The sequence below is a fragment of the Natrix helvetica genome, assembly GCF_964273705.1.
Source record: "Natrix helvetica genome assembly, chromosome: 2".
Classification (NCBI taxonomy): Eukaryota; Metazoa; Chordata; class Lepidosauria; order Squamata; family Natricidae; genus Natrix; species Natrix helvetica.
Window position 1 is genome coordinate 185,554,023 of NC_138552.1, and position 13,570 is coordinate 185,567,592.

At 39.1% G+C, this 13,570-nt stretch overlaps 1 protein-coding gene across 4 annotated transcripts in view; it reads left to right on the plus strand.

Annotated features, from left to right (window-relative positions):
* SOBP (sine oculis binding protein homolog) overlaps window positions 1-12,311 on the plus strand; it is a 162,212-nt gene extending 149,901 nt beyond the window's left edge. For 3 of the 4 annotated variants that reach the window (XM_081942314.1, XM_081942315.1, XM_081942316.1), the window contains one exon: window positions 10,393-12,311. The gene's annotated coding sequence lies outside the window, so the exon portion shown is untranslated. Of the gene's footprint in view, window positions 1-2,031; window positions 2,116-10,392 lie in introns of all 4 variants that reach the window. The other variant, XR_014174459.1, reaches the window with a different exon arrangement.
* The last annotated feature ends 1,259 nt before the right edge of the window (window positions 12,312-13,570 follow it).

A 13,570-nucleotide genomic window follows, 5' to 3' on the forward strand; every position in this document is an offset into this window, starting at 1 on the left:
AATATTGTAGTTGTATAGTTGGGATGGATCAATACAGATGCTGAAAATAAAAATATTTGAGCATTCAAATATTTGGTCCCAGATGCTCCATGGATCTGTGGTATTTGATTAACTTCATTTTGAAGTTTTGGTTAAAAGCTACTGCAACAGGGAGAAGCAGCATGGGGGAAAATCTATACTTGCAATGCCAATGTAAATTTTGTTGCCATTCTATTTATGTTTATTTCTCATCTACTAGTCATAATAGAAAAAATGCTTGTTTTGTCTTACTATTTCAAATCAAGTGTCCCTATGTAAACGGCTACTAATCCACAGACTATATAGATTGATGTATATTTTATATTAATGTATGTACATAAAAGATAAGTTAAACAATTTATAAGAAAAATGTACTACTATCATTTTAATTTTTTAAACTTTTTTTGATATCTATACAATATTTTTTCCACTTTTTGCTCACTTTTTATGGCTAAAATCCCATTCAAATGTATTTAGTTCATTCTATTGAATTTGATGGGGTTTCTTCTGATTAGATCTGTTTAGGATTAAAATAACTTTGCATTACAATCCATTGTGCCACCCACAGTGTGGTTTGTTTGATAGTGCTTAGTATGTTGTGTGAATTCTTATTACTTTTGAATTAAAATCCTGAGCAAGGAAAGTGTGCAAATCATTGCTATTGATCAGGTGGGTGGGTGGGTGGGTGGGTGGGTAGGTAGATAGGTAGGTAGGTAGGTAGGTAGGTAGATCGATCGATAGATAGATAGATAGATAGATAGATGATAGATAGATAGATGATAGATAGATAGATGATAGATAGATAGATGATAGATAGATAGATAGATAGATAGATAGATAGATAGATAGATAGATAGATAGATAGATAGATAGATAGATAAGAATGCAATAGTGTTCTATGAGCTTTAGTTATTCTCACCACATGACTACAATGACAATGTTGGCTCCCTTGGCTAAGAAACGGAGATGATCACCCTAGAGCTGGACTTGGCTGGGTAGGAGAAACCTTTATCTTTTACCTTTTATAGTCAGATGAAGAGATTAGCAGACAGACAGACAGACAGACAGACAGACATGGGGCAGATGAGCAGACTGAGCAAGAATGAATGAAAGGTGAATTTCAGCAGACATCTGAGGGTTTGTTATAATTATATAGGTAGAACATTTTGAATCCTTTGATATGGGAGAAGTGAGTAGATTCTTAGTTATGCCACAATGTGAAACAATTTTCTCCCTGCGCTTATGTATTATAAAAATAATTAAGGCAAGAATATTCAGACCAACTCAGCTAATAGCACTGGCTTAGGTGCATAACCTTAATCTTGTGCTTTACAAAATTAATGGGGAATATAGCTACATATAGCAGACAAGTTGGCTGCTTGTTAGAGACAATAAATGGAAAGGAGAAGCATTATAATGTTATATGTTAAAACTAAATTTCTATCCTTTCAAATAGAGAATTACATTTTCAATATGACTATGAGCTATATCTATAGGGTGAAACTTCCTTGGTCTAAAAACTATCATGGCCTCTCTCTCTCTCTTTTCAATCAACTTCAGTTTCACTGAAACTGAATTTTACCATTTAAAAAGATATAGCTACAATTCAACATTAATTACTTTCACTAATTACTTTAATTCTAAATTAATTGGAATTTTGGAATTTAAAAAAACCATCTTCCAAATATACTGAATTAAAATCCCATCACAGCTATTTTGTGGGGATGGTTGAAACTATATTCCAATTTGCAAATCACCAGATAAATTTGTGCTTGAATGTCTTTATAACTTGACCAGATTCAACCCCTGTTTAATCCATAGAACTCACCTGGTGACTTTAGGCTAGTTATATTCAGCTGAACCCAACACACAGGATATTTGTACAAGCCTCTGAGCTTGCATGAGCCGCCTTGAACTGTCAAAAAGGCGGGGATAAAAATGGATTAAATAATAGTAAAATTTTGTACTAGATTTGAGCCTTATTGTTCGATTCCACTGTGCATTGTCTATTAGGTACCATGTGGAAACTGTTGTACCCCTTGTGAAAGGTGTTTGTGGCTGGAAATATATTTGTGCACCAGAAAAGGAATGAAAAAGGTAAATATGAAAATTCTGGAAAAACACCTGAATTTTATGTCCTAGCAAGAAATCTGTTTATTTAACTCAGTGAAAATCAAGTGCTAACTTCCCATTGCATAAGTATTCTACAATATTAGGTCTCTTTCTTGGTATCCATGGATTTATTTCCCCAGACTTCTTGGTATTTGAAAGAATGACATTTGAGTTTAACACATGTCTCCATCTGTAAGAATATCCACCTAGAGCTGGCTTAGGTTTCCCAGTGTTGCTAAAGTGTTTCTAAAGTTTAAGCCAATGTACAATAATAAATATCTAAGACAAAAAGAGCAAACTGTTTATTTTAAAAAATCATCTATGTTTAATGTCCACCCCAATTAAATTTGAACTTCCAATCTTTGTTTTGAAAGCTCAGTGTGTAACATAATTATTTGATTTGGAAGTATACATATTGAAGCACTGTGTAGTGTAAAATAAAGCAAACAATTAGGTTCAACTTCCTTTGGTGTTCTGCAGTTAACCAATATTAGCTTGTTTACACTATATTTAGAGCAATTTAAAGCAATTTCTGAGAATCTTCCTGAAGTGCAAAACTTGCTATTGATATTACGTGCTGCATGATTGTACATTTTGTATGACTTAATTGATCTGCTATTTAAAGGTCTTTTCCCAAAGATGTCATCCCTTTGTCTAGGACATTTTGAAAAAGCATGGAATATGAACAGTTATGCATAAGGATGCATCGTAAGCTGACTGCAATGTTGTGTATGTGTATCTGTCTGTCTCTCTGTTCTTGAGTCTGACTGTCTTAGAGTCATTATAGACTCCTGACAACTACCTGGACAAGTCTCTGCACTTATATTGGCAAGATTTTATATTGCCACCGCCTCCTTCCTTGGGCTGAGAGGCCCAAGGGCACCCAGCTGACTTCATGCCTAAAGCAGAACTAGAACACACAGCCTCCCAATTTCTAGCCTAGAACCAACCATTACACCAAAGTGCAGTTTCATAAATAGCTGGACTTCTCTTTGGTCCTTTTTATTTGCAATATCTATTATTAGTGCACCTTCATGACCAAGTGGAAGTCCCACTGCACAGGCTGACCACCGTTTACTAATTCCTAGCTCAAAACATGCATTGCTGATAAAAATTGAAGCCTGAACCCAGATTTCCCCAGTACAGTGTCCTCCAGAGATTTTGAACTTCAACAATTATGAGGGCTGATCAGTGGTGGGTTTCTGCAGGATCGCACCGGATCGCGCGATCCGGTTGGTCAATGAACCCGGAAGTAAGTTCCCACCCCTGTCATGGGACGGCGCTTGCCTGCACTCCACCAGCTCGGGCACAACCGGAAAAGTTTCTCTTCTCAGAAATGTCTTCAGTGGAGCGGTGGCAGCCTGGCAGGCTGAGCCTGCGTCCCTTTCAGGAGCTCCACTGAGGAAACTTCTTTGGTCACGCCCGAGCTGGTGGAGCGCAGGCAAGCACCGTCCCATCGCCAGGGAGACAGTGAGTGAGGTGAATCGCGTGGTTGCTCAGATCACACGGGGGCAGCCCGACCGGAGAAATTTCTCTTCTCAGAAATGTCTTCTTGGGCTGCGCCCGTGTGATCTGAGCAACCATGCGATTCACCTCACTCCCTGGCAACGGGACGGCGCTTGCCTGCACTCCACCAGCTCAGGCGCGACCGGAGAAGTTTCTCTTCTCAGAAATTTCTTCAGTGGAGCGGTGGCAGCCTGCGTCCCTTTCAGGAGCTCCACTGAGGAAACTTCTCCGGTCGCGCCCAAGCTGGTGGAGCGCCAGCAAGCACCGTCCCGTCACCAGGGAGACAGTGAGTGAGGTGAACTACGTGGTTGCTCAGATCACACGGGCGCAGCCCGAGAAGACATTTCTGAGAAGAGAAACTTCTCCGGTTGGGCTGCGCCCGTGTGATCTAAGCAACCACATGGTTCACCTCACTCACTGTCTCCCTGGCGACGGGACGGTGCTTGCTGGCTCTCCACCAGCTTGGGCGCAACCGGAGAAGTTTCCTCAGTGGAGCTCCTGAAAGGGACGCAGGCTCAGCCTGCCAGGCTGCCACTGCTCCACTGAAGATATTTCTGAGAAGAGGAACTTCTCTGGTCACGCCTGAGCTGGTGAAGTGCTAGAAGGGGGTAGGGTGGGGTGGGGGAAGGAGCAGATAAAAAGGAGAATGAAAGGGAGAAAGAGGAGTTGGGGATAGTGGGATCCTTGCTGCTTTCTGAGCTTGGTGGTATTCTTACAGACATTTCATTACCAAACTAGGTAACATCATCAGTGCTAGAAGGGAGTGGGGTTGTGGGGAGGAGGAGTTGAAAGGACAAAAAGGAGAAAGAAAGGGAGAAAGATGAGGTGGGGGATAGTGGGATCCTTGCTGCTTTCTGAGCTTGGTGGTATTCTTACAGACATTTCATTACCAAACTAGGTCACATCATCACTGCTAGAAGGGAGTGGGGTTGTGGGGAAAGGAGGAGGAGGAGAAGTTGAAGGACAAAAAGGAAAAAGATAAGGAGGGAGAGGACTGTGGGGTCCTTTGGTGTTCTCTGAACTTGGCCGGCAAGCCACTCCCACCCGGTCACATGGCCGGCAAGCCACTCCCACAAAGGAGGCCACACCCACAGAGTAGGTTCCAAAAAAATTTGAAACCCACCACTGGGGCTGATATTGAACACATGTGAAGGGCCCAGGGTTGCAGAAAACGGTAGTAAACTGTACTGTACTAAAAGGTAGAAACAGCACAGGTACAGACCAGTACAAGTACAATATGATTCTGTTCATGAAAGACAATGACAGTGGACTTATACACAACTTATTACAAGAAGGTAATAAGATTCACCAAGATCCCAAAGTGAGAGCCAGTTAAAGCATCAAACTAGAAATGGAGGGGGGGATTGAGTTCTATTTTCACTTTATGCACAATTCAGCTGGGTGTCCTTGAGCCAATCTCTCTCTCTCTCTCCCTCCCTCTCCCTCTCTCCCTCCCTCTCCCTCCATTCCTCAGAAGGAAGCAATGGCAAACCACTTAGGAAAACTTCAAGAAAACTGCAGGGACTTGTCCAAAGAACTGCTAAGTGTCAACACTGACTTGAAGGCACACCCACCCACATCCACAGAACATCCTTTTTAAGCCTAGTAGCACAAAAGGCCGTAATTCTGTCAATACTACAATTCATTTAAAAATGAGCAAGGCTTTGGTATTCAAGCAATATGTTGCTTGAGAGCTTTAAAGTCAAAGGCAAGAAAAACAACACACAGCATCAATTGCATCAAAGTACAGTTCCTGAATTCCAGTTTAGTGAAAAGAATGGCACAAGAATATGGTTACTCAGGAATTCTCAATATTTAAGCAAGAAAATTCTCTCCTGAAGTCGAAATTAAAAAATAAAATAAAGATAAGCCAAATCTATGCAGACTCACTCTTTAATTATGAAGAAGTAATGGTGCCAAATACATACAGCTTTTCAGTATAATATAGTGAACTCTAAAAAAAAACCCAATTTGGGAGAAAATGACCCAGGGCAAGAAGAGACAGAAGAGCAGAAACTAACAAAGGAATTTGATGTAGAAAACAAAATACATTGAATGTTAATAGCAGCTAGTGCTGATTAGAATGCTTTGAGATAAACTACGTACTGTTTTTTCAATGGATCCCACATTCTTATTTTCCCCCAAATAATGTGTTTCTGTCAATTTTAGTGATGTGATGTCATTTATTTAATTTTATAGGGGAGAGACATAAATGGTTATTCAAAAGCAGAGACTTCAATAAAAACGTTGAATGCATCCAGATTTTGAGAAGAACAGAATTCATACAAATATACAGCAACCCCATAGTGTGTGTGGGTTTGAACATGCCACCTGTTTTATGATAATTTCAGCAGAACTTCCCAAAGAAAATCATGGCCTTGATTTTGTTCTGAGCCCATTTCTGTTCCAAAGGAGCCAGGCAAATCATCATCATCATTTCAGCATCAGCATCATCCATATATTGTGCTCAGTGGGCTAAATTACTACATTACAGTCATTAAAAAAATAATAGTGCATTATTTGTTTATACCAACATTTCCCAATAGGCAAAACTTTCCTTTTATTGTAGTGGAACTCTGACAATGTCGGCTATGAATAATAAGTTCATAATATTAATTATCTTGGTTGGTGGAATATTGAATCAAGGGTGATCTTGAATGGGTTTAGAAGCTAAATGGGGTTTAGCCTGGTTAATAATTGGGTGGGATTCCTTCATGGATTTCAAGGCTGTAGTATAAATTAGGAATTAAAATAAATAAATAAATCCTAGAACAAGACAAAACTAACTACTTCTATATTTCTGCCAAGAAACCTATATGGCTGTGATCGATAAAGTCACCAAATATCAATTTCAACTTGGATACTTTACATTTTTTATTATTCATTCTATTCATTTTATTATTCATTCTATAAACTTAGGATATACATTAAAAACTATTTTGCTTAATATACTGAGAAGATGGCATTTTCATGTATAGAGCAGTGAAATTGGAGAGTAACTCTGAAATTGAGTGCTTGTAGACAAGATGTCCATATTGTGTCTAATCCAAGCAGGGACGTGCGGTCAGGGGAGGCAGGGGAGGCAGAGCCTCACCTCTCATCATGAAATAATATATAATATATAATAATAAATTGTAATATATATTTCCTCCCATCCCTTTTACACGGTTCCCACTAAGCTCCGCTAAGGAGAAGAGCTTTTGGCGAGTGAAGAGGAAGAGGAGGGAGGAGGAGGGAGGAGGAGGAGCGCATGCGGGGCGGTGCCAGCTGGGCAACTGGCGGAGGCAGGAGGGTTCTTGGAAGCGCCAATAACCTTCCTGCCTCCGCTGTACTTTGCACGCTCCTCGCGACTGCAATAGATGTCCAGAAGTGGCAGGGGCTGTTGGGCTGGAAGCCCAAACCCCATTAGCCACAAAAGCCGCTTCTGGACGTATATTGCAGTCGCGAGGAGCGCGCGAAGTCCAGCATAGGCAGGAAGGTTGTCGTCGTTCTCCAGTCGCTTTCGTTGCTTCGTCATCAAGACGAAGTCCGAGAGCGCCGACAACATTTCTGCCTCCGCTGGACTTCGTCTTGATGATGTCGCCGCAGCTCCCGGGACGGACGGAGGTAGCCAGAGTGGCGCCAAGGCAGTCCGGCGGGTGAGCGAACGAGGATCAGGCTGGCTGATCCTCCATCACTCGCTCGCTCGCTCTTTCGTCCGCCCGGACTGCCTCGGCGCCGCTCTGGAGGTCCGGCCACGCCCAGCCACTGCAGCGACGTCATCAAGATGAAGTGGCTTGGAGGCAAAGTGCTTTTCAGTGCTTTTCTGTGCGTCTGGCGTTTAGGTAGATAGCTGGATGTCCTAAACGCCAGACACTCAGAAAAGCACTGAAAAGGAGCTGCTGTTGGGGACTGCGGAGCGCGAGCCGGCGGAGCGCGCTCAGGAAGGCGGGGAATGGGATCACGTGTGCTGGAGGCTGAGACAGCCTCAGCCTCCAGCACACATGGTCCCATTCCCCGCCTTCCTGATGACGTCACCAGCCTCACCAGCCATAAACCTCACCGCACGTCACTGAATCCAAGCAATGTAAAATAAATTCTCAGCATATTTCAGTTAACTGAGTAGCCTATGAGATTGAAGGTGCAAACATGATTTTCCAGTTGTGCCAACTTTTTCAGTAAATTACAGTAAAAAGCAAAACTGGAAATATGAGGTTATTTCAGTGCTTCATGAATTGTGTGATTCCACCTACTATAGAATAGAGTGAATTATCAGTGGCCATCCCCAGTTATCAGGGGACTGAATAAGCACAGAAATTATATCAAATGTGTCTTTTAAGAAATATTAACAAACTAAATTACAAGACACATCAGTCAATGTATTATTTTAGAAAATGGGAAACTATTAGTGGCTGCTCAGGTTTCTGTGAAACTGAGGTGGCTGTTCATATGAATCCTTATTGAAGAGGAAGGGGAAAATACTATGCAAGCCTGCCTATTCATACACTATGATCAAATTACTCCAATTTCACATGACCTGTTCATACAGGAGTTAAATAATTACCCTATCATAATTTGGGTCTCTGATATTTCAGACTCCAGATACAATGCCTGAATATTTCTGAAACCCACAAAATATTCTTTCTCATATCTCACTGATCCTTGATAAATTAAAATGCCACGTAATAGGATAATATAGGATCTTCTGTTCCAAGTACCTCTTTCATCAATTCCCCCTTGGAATTATGGTGCACAGTTAGTTATTAGGAAGAAACACAGTCATTTGCTTATGTTGATTAGCTTGCTTAGTTTCTCTGCTCTTGATTTTTCCCCCTGAACTATGAAATTATTCAGTGAAATCATGTAAGGAAACAGGTTTAATTGTTTTTCCTTCCTCTCATGTAGGAGATAAATTGGATTGGCTAATTCCACAATTTCAGATAGGAGACTTATTAGTCAGTTTATTTCTGAGTCAAATAGATAGATAGATATAGATAGATAGATAGATAGATAGATAGATAGATAGATAGATAGATAGAGATAGATGATAGATAGATAGATAGATAGATGATAGATAGATAGATAGATAGATAGATAGATGATAGATAGATAGATAGATAGATAGATAGATAGATAGATAGATAGATAGATACACCGCCCCGAGTCCCTTTTTGGGAGAGGGGGCAGTTTAGAAATGCGAAGAATAAATAAATAAATAAAATAGATAGATAGATGATAGATAGATAGATAGATAGATAGATAGATAGATAGATAGATAGATGATAGATAGATAGATGATAGATAGATAGATAGATAGATAGATAGATAGATAGATAGATGATAGATAGATAGATAGATAGATAGATAAATGATAGATAGATAGATAGATAGATAGATAGATAGATAGATAGATAGATAGATAGATGATAGATAGATGGATGGATGGATGGATGGATGGATGGATGGATAGATGGATGGATGGATGGATAGATGATAGATAGATAGATAGATAGATAGATAGATAGATAAATGATAGATAGATAGATAGATAGATGATAGATAGATAGATAGATGGATGGATGGATGGATGGATGGATGGATGGATAGATGGATGGATGGATGGATAGATGATAGATAGATAGATAGATAGATAGATAGATAGATAGATAGATGATAGATATGTACATACATACATATATACATATATATCATACATGTTGTATGTATGTGTGTATATATATGTATGTATGTATGTATGTATGTATGTATGTATATGTATAAAAAATCAGAGAATATCATGATTTGAACTGACAATGTTATAATAGCACCTAGACTTATATACAGCTTCACAGTGCTTTACAGCCCTCTCTAAGTGGTTTAAAGAATCAGCATATTGTCCCCAACAATCTGGATCATCATTTTACCAACATTGAAAGGCTGAGCCAACTTTGAACCATTCAGAATCGAACTCCTGGAGTGGGCAGTGAGTTAGCCTGCAGTTCTGCATTCTAACCACTGCACCACCATGGCTCTTTTAATGATGGCATAATGATGGAATCGATATCCAAGTCTAGAGGCTGGGTTTTTCATGAGTTGAAAGTAATGTGATGTCATTGTCCATAGAGAGCATCTTCATTTCTCTATTGCCTCTAGTCCAAAAGTTTAATTTGTTTCAGTGCTTGATGAAAGACAGGCTCAGAAAATAAGTCACAGGAAGAGTTATTTAACATACCATCCAAAATTTGAGTTATCATCTCTTTTCTTTAAATTATTACATGGTAATAGAATTTTTGAGCTCATAGCTACTGACAGCTCTAGAAGTTTGAAGGTTCTTTCGAGTATTGATTCCCAAAAAATTCTGTAACTAGTTGGATTTTTATGAAGAAGAATTTGGTAGATGGTATTGCAAAAGTTCTTTGAAGGATAAGGTTCCATATACATTAATGCAGGGGTGTTAAACTTGTAGCGTCACGTTGCCGTCACATGACATTTCGTGGCAATTTTCCCATTTGTGGAGCTTGGGTAGGCATGGCCTCACATGACATATACAGCCTGCAGGCTGCCAGTTTGACACCCCTGACCTAATATAAATTAAGCCAAACTATATTGTTTTCTAATTGTGCTTCTTACTCTGCATGTTTTCTGTCCTTAATCTTCTGTTTTCTCTACTCTTGAAAGAACCTTAATGTTACGACTGAGTATTCTCATTATGTCAAGTACAATACTGAATCGTTATAATGTAGTGTAGATATTGACATATCTCTTTTATTGTTGCAGGAATGCTGATATTGACAGGGTACCTTGCATGGAGAAAGGGAGCAGAGCAATCAGTGCTACTTTACCAGACAACACCAGCTGGTCCACTCACCACCATATCTGGTCAGAAATCAAGAAAACAAAGCCATTTCCCATTATTTCTCTCTGAGGGAAGGCTGAAACCCTAGGGTGCCTTTGGGTCAGAAGACTGTAAGCACATCATGGACCCCTCAAAAGTACTCTCAGCATTCCGATGACCACGCCCCCTTCTCCCTAGACCTTTGGTTTTTTGCCGATGGAGGATTTTCCTCTGATTCTAAAGCCACATGGACCAATGTATGTACTTCTTTTTTCCCTCATAGACTTCAAGGTTCAAAAGTTGGACGATGAAATAGATCCCCCCCCCCCAAAAAAAAAAACCTGCTGTGGTTTTGCTGCTACATGAAGAATTGTGATTTGCATTGTATGGTTTTGGACCTATTCGCGTTGTAATGGGAGGTGGTTGAAGGGGCTATACTGGAGTATTGACACTTCAGAGTCATCTCTATCTCCTACCCATGATGCACTTTTAAATGAAGAGTTATTAGAATATTTTATTGGCTAATATACTTTTTCTGTGTTATTTTTACAAAGGCCACCTTTATCCATTTTAATGCCATATTTTCAGTGTTACACTTTTCTGGCTTTTAATTTTTATTTTTATTTTTTAATTTTGATTTGACAGATGTAAGAAGCAGCATGAATAGTTTATATTGTGGTTTTTCAAGAGACTGAATGCCAAGAGAACTCAGTAAATGTTTATTCCTCTCGGTTTTCTCTTTCAATTCCCCTAAAATAGAACCCCTTTTGGGAACAGAGCAAGAGTGTTGAACTAAAGACCAAAAAAAAAAAAAAAGGAAAAAAAGGATCCCCTCAAGGTGTAAACTATCTGGGGGAAATATTTGCTGGGTGTTATGAAAGACTTGGATGAAATTTCAACCCTGATGGTTTTGCAGTGATCCAGGAAGCCAGTGAGACAATCTCTCCAGATGTAAAGCTCTTTCATGATAATTAGAAAGGTATGGCCAAGCCAATGAAAACACAGGGGTAAAGTGAGAAGCAAGTCCCCATGATTTTGTTTCACTATTTGCTTTCTCCTGTCATGGTTAAAAGAAATGTGCAATCTGATTCTGTTGGTGGGTGGAGGATAACAGGGTAGGATTTACTTGTGTGCACTTGTATAGTTGTAGCCAAGAATCCAAAAGTACACTAGAGCACTGATTTGGTAAAACAATTGGGAAGTATCCCATTCTGGACAAAATACTTAAGGGGGGGAAATTGAGGGGAGGAAATACGTTCAAATCACCTTGTGATCCAGTGTAACTGTTTACTAACTTGAATAAAGCAATTGTTCACACAATAGTGATCAGAGTGCACCTTCACTATAAGGCTATTGTGCTTAGCAAAGGAGAAAACATTTGGGAAGATTGTGATTCAAGAGCTTGGGAGCAGGGTCTTAAATTAAAGCCAATTAAATCAGAACTTTGTAGCGATGGTGCACTGATGGTACTTTGTACATACTGTATTTCTATATTTTTCCTTTGTACAGATTCACTTAAGTCAAGCTACTGTTTTACAGGGGCTCCTTATTTATTAGGTCTGTGAAGGCTTGGAAAATTACACCCAACAAGCAAATTCACTTTGATTTTAAAAAAAAAATATGAGAAAAAAATAGATGTGTGGGAGGAAGGACAGAGGGTCAGTGGGATGAGCTCATGAACCCATGGATTCTCAAAATCTAACAAAGGCAAATTTCTATGGAAAATATAAAGCATTTTTAAGATGCTTCTTGTTCTTTTTTCTTCTCCCTGACTGGTGTCAGATTTAATAAAACAAAATAAATCTCCAAGTAAAAGTGTACTTAATTTTGCTGTCGTTTCCTTTCTAAATATATATCTATATATCAGAGCACAGAATGTCTTCATTTATTTCAGGAAGTCCACAGATAAAACCAATATGGTAAAAGTTAGTGTTAAATGTAAACTTTAAAAAAAGGATTTGGGTGGGATAAAGATGAAAAATAAACTTTTAAATACACTACACCCTGGGGTTGGCTCCAAGTAAATAGAAGGATCGAACTGTCTGCCTTAATTGCCAATGTCAAATTCAACGTTCAAATGATTTCTTCATTCTCTGACAGCCATTTGATTCCCACCCCTCCCGCCTTTCAGTGACCTTTTATCAAAAATGCTAATAATTCCTCATGTAACACATACACCTATGGTATACTTTTATATCATTCCTGAAAATATTTGCTTTGTATCTTAATAATTATTTTTAAGGAATCTGACAGATGCCCACACATGCTCCTTTCTTTATGGACTAACCGTCTGATGAATCCTACACAGAGCCCTTATTGCTGAATTCATAATGCTAACCCTAAGGCAGAGTAATCTTATGAAATATAATGGCATAGAAAAATGCAAATTAAATATAGGAATAACATCTATCCATATTATTATGGTTCATCATACACTCAGCCAGATGTTTAGACTGCATTTGGCATTTTTATCTACCTATCAAGTTCTTCCCAAAACCTGGGAAGAGGCAGATGTTGTTTGATGGTGTTAAAGATATTGTTGCAAGATGTAAGCTGTTCCAAGTCAAGCTGCCTTTTGCAATTCACTGATGGTGATTTTGTCAATACGATGGAGCTCAAGTGGAGCTCCAGATGTTTTGAGATTGCACCCAAGATGCTTACTACTATCGGTACTATCTTTGCTTTTTTGCCACAATTATTCTACTTCTTCTTGCAGGTCTTTGCATTTTGTGATTTTCACCATTTCTTTCTCTTCTATTTTGCTGTCTCCGGGTTCTGTCACATCCACTATGCAGACAGCAGAAGAGAAAAGAAAATCACAAAATAGATTATTATTATTATCATTAAATATAAAACTCAATCAAATGAACATTAAAAAATGCATGACAAATACCATTGACTGGTGCTAATGGTTGATACGGGTTGCTGCCCGTATTCTAGGTATCAACCAAGTACCTTCTTAAGATGTACGATGTTCTGAGCAGCACAGTTTTTTGCAGTTCCGCTTATGTTATTACAGGAAGCTGCAATTTCTTGATGTGTTTTATAAAATTCTTGGACATGGTTCCAAATGCCCCGATGATAATGGGTATCACTGTATTATTATTATTATATATACAT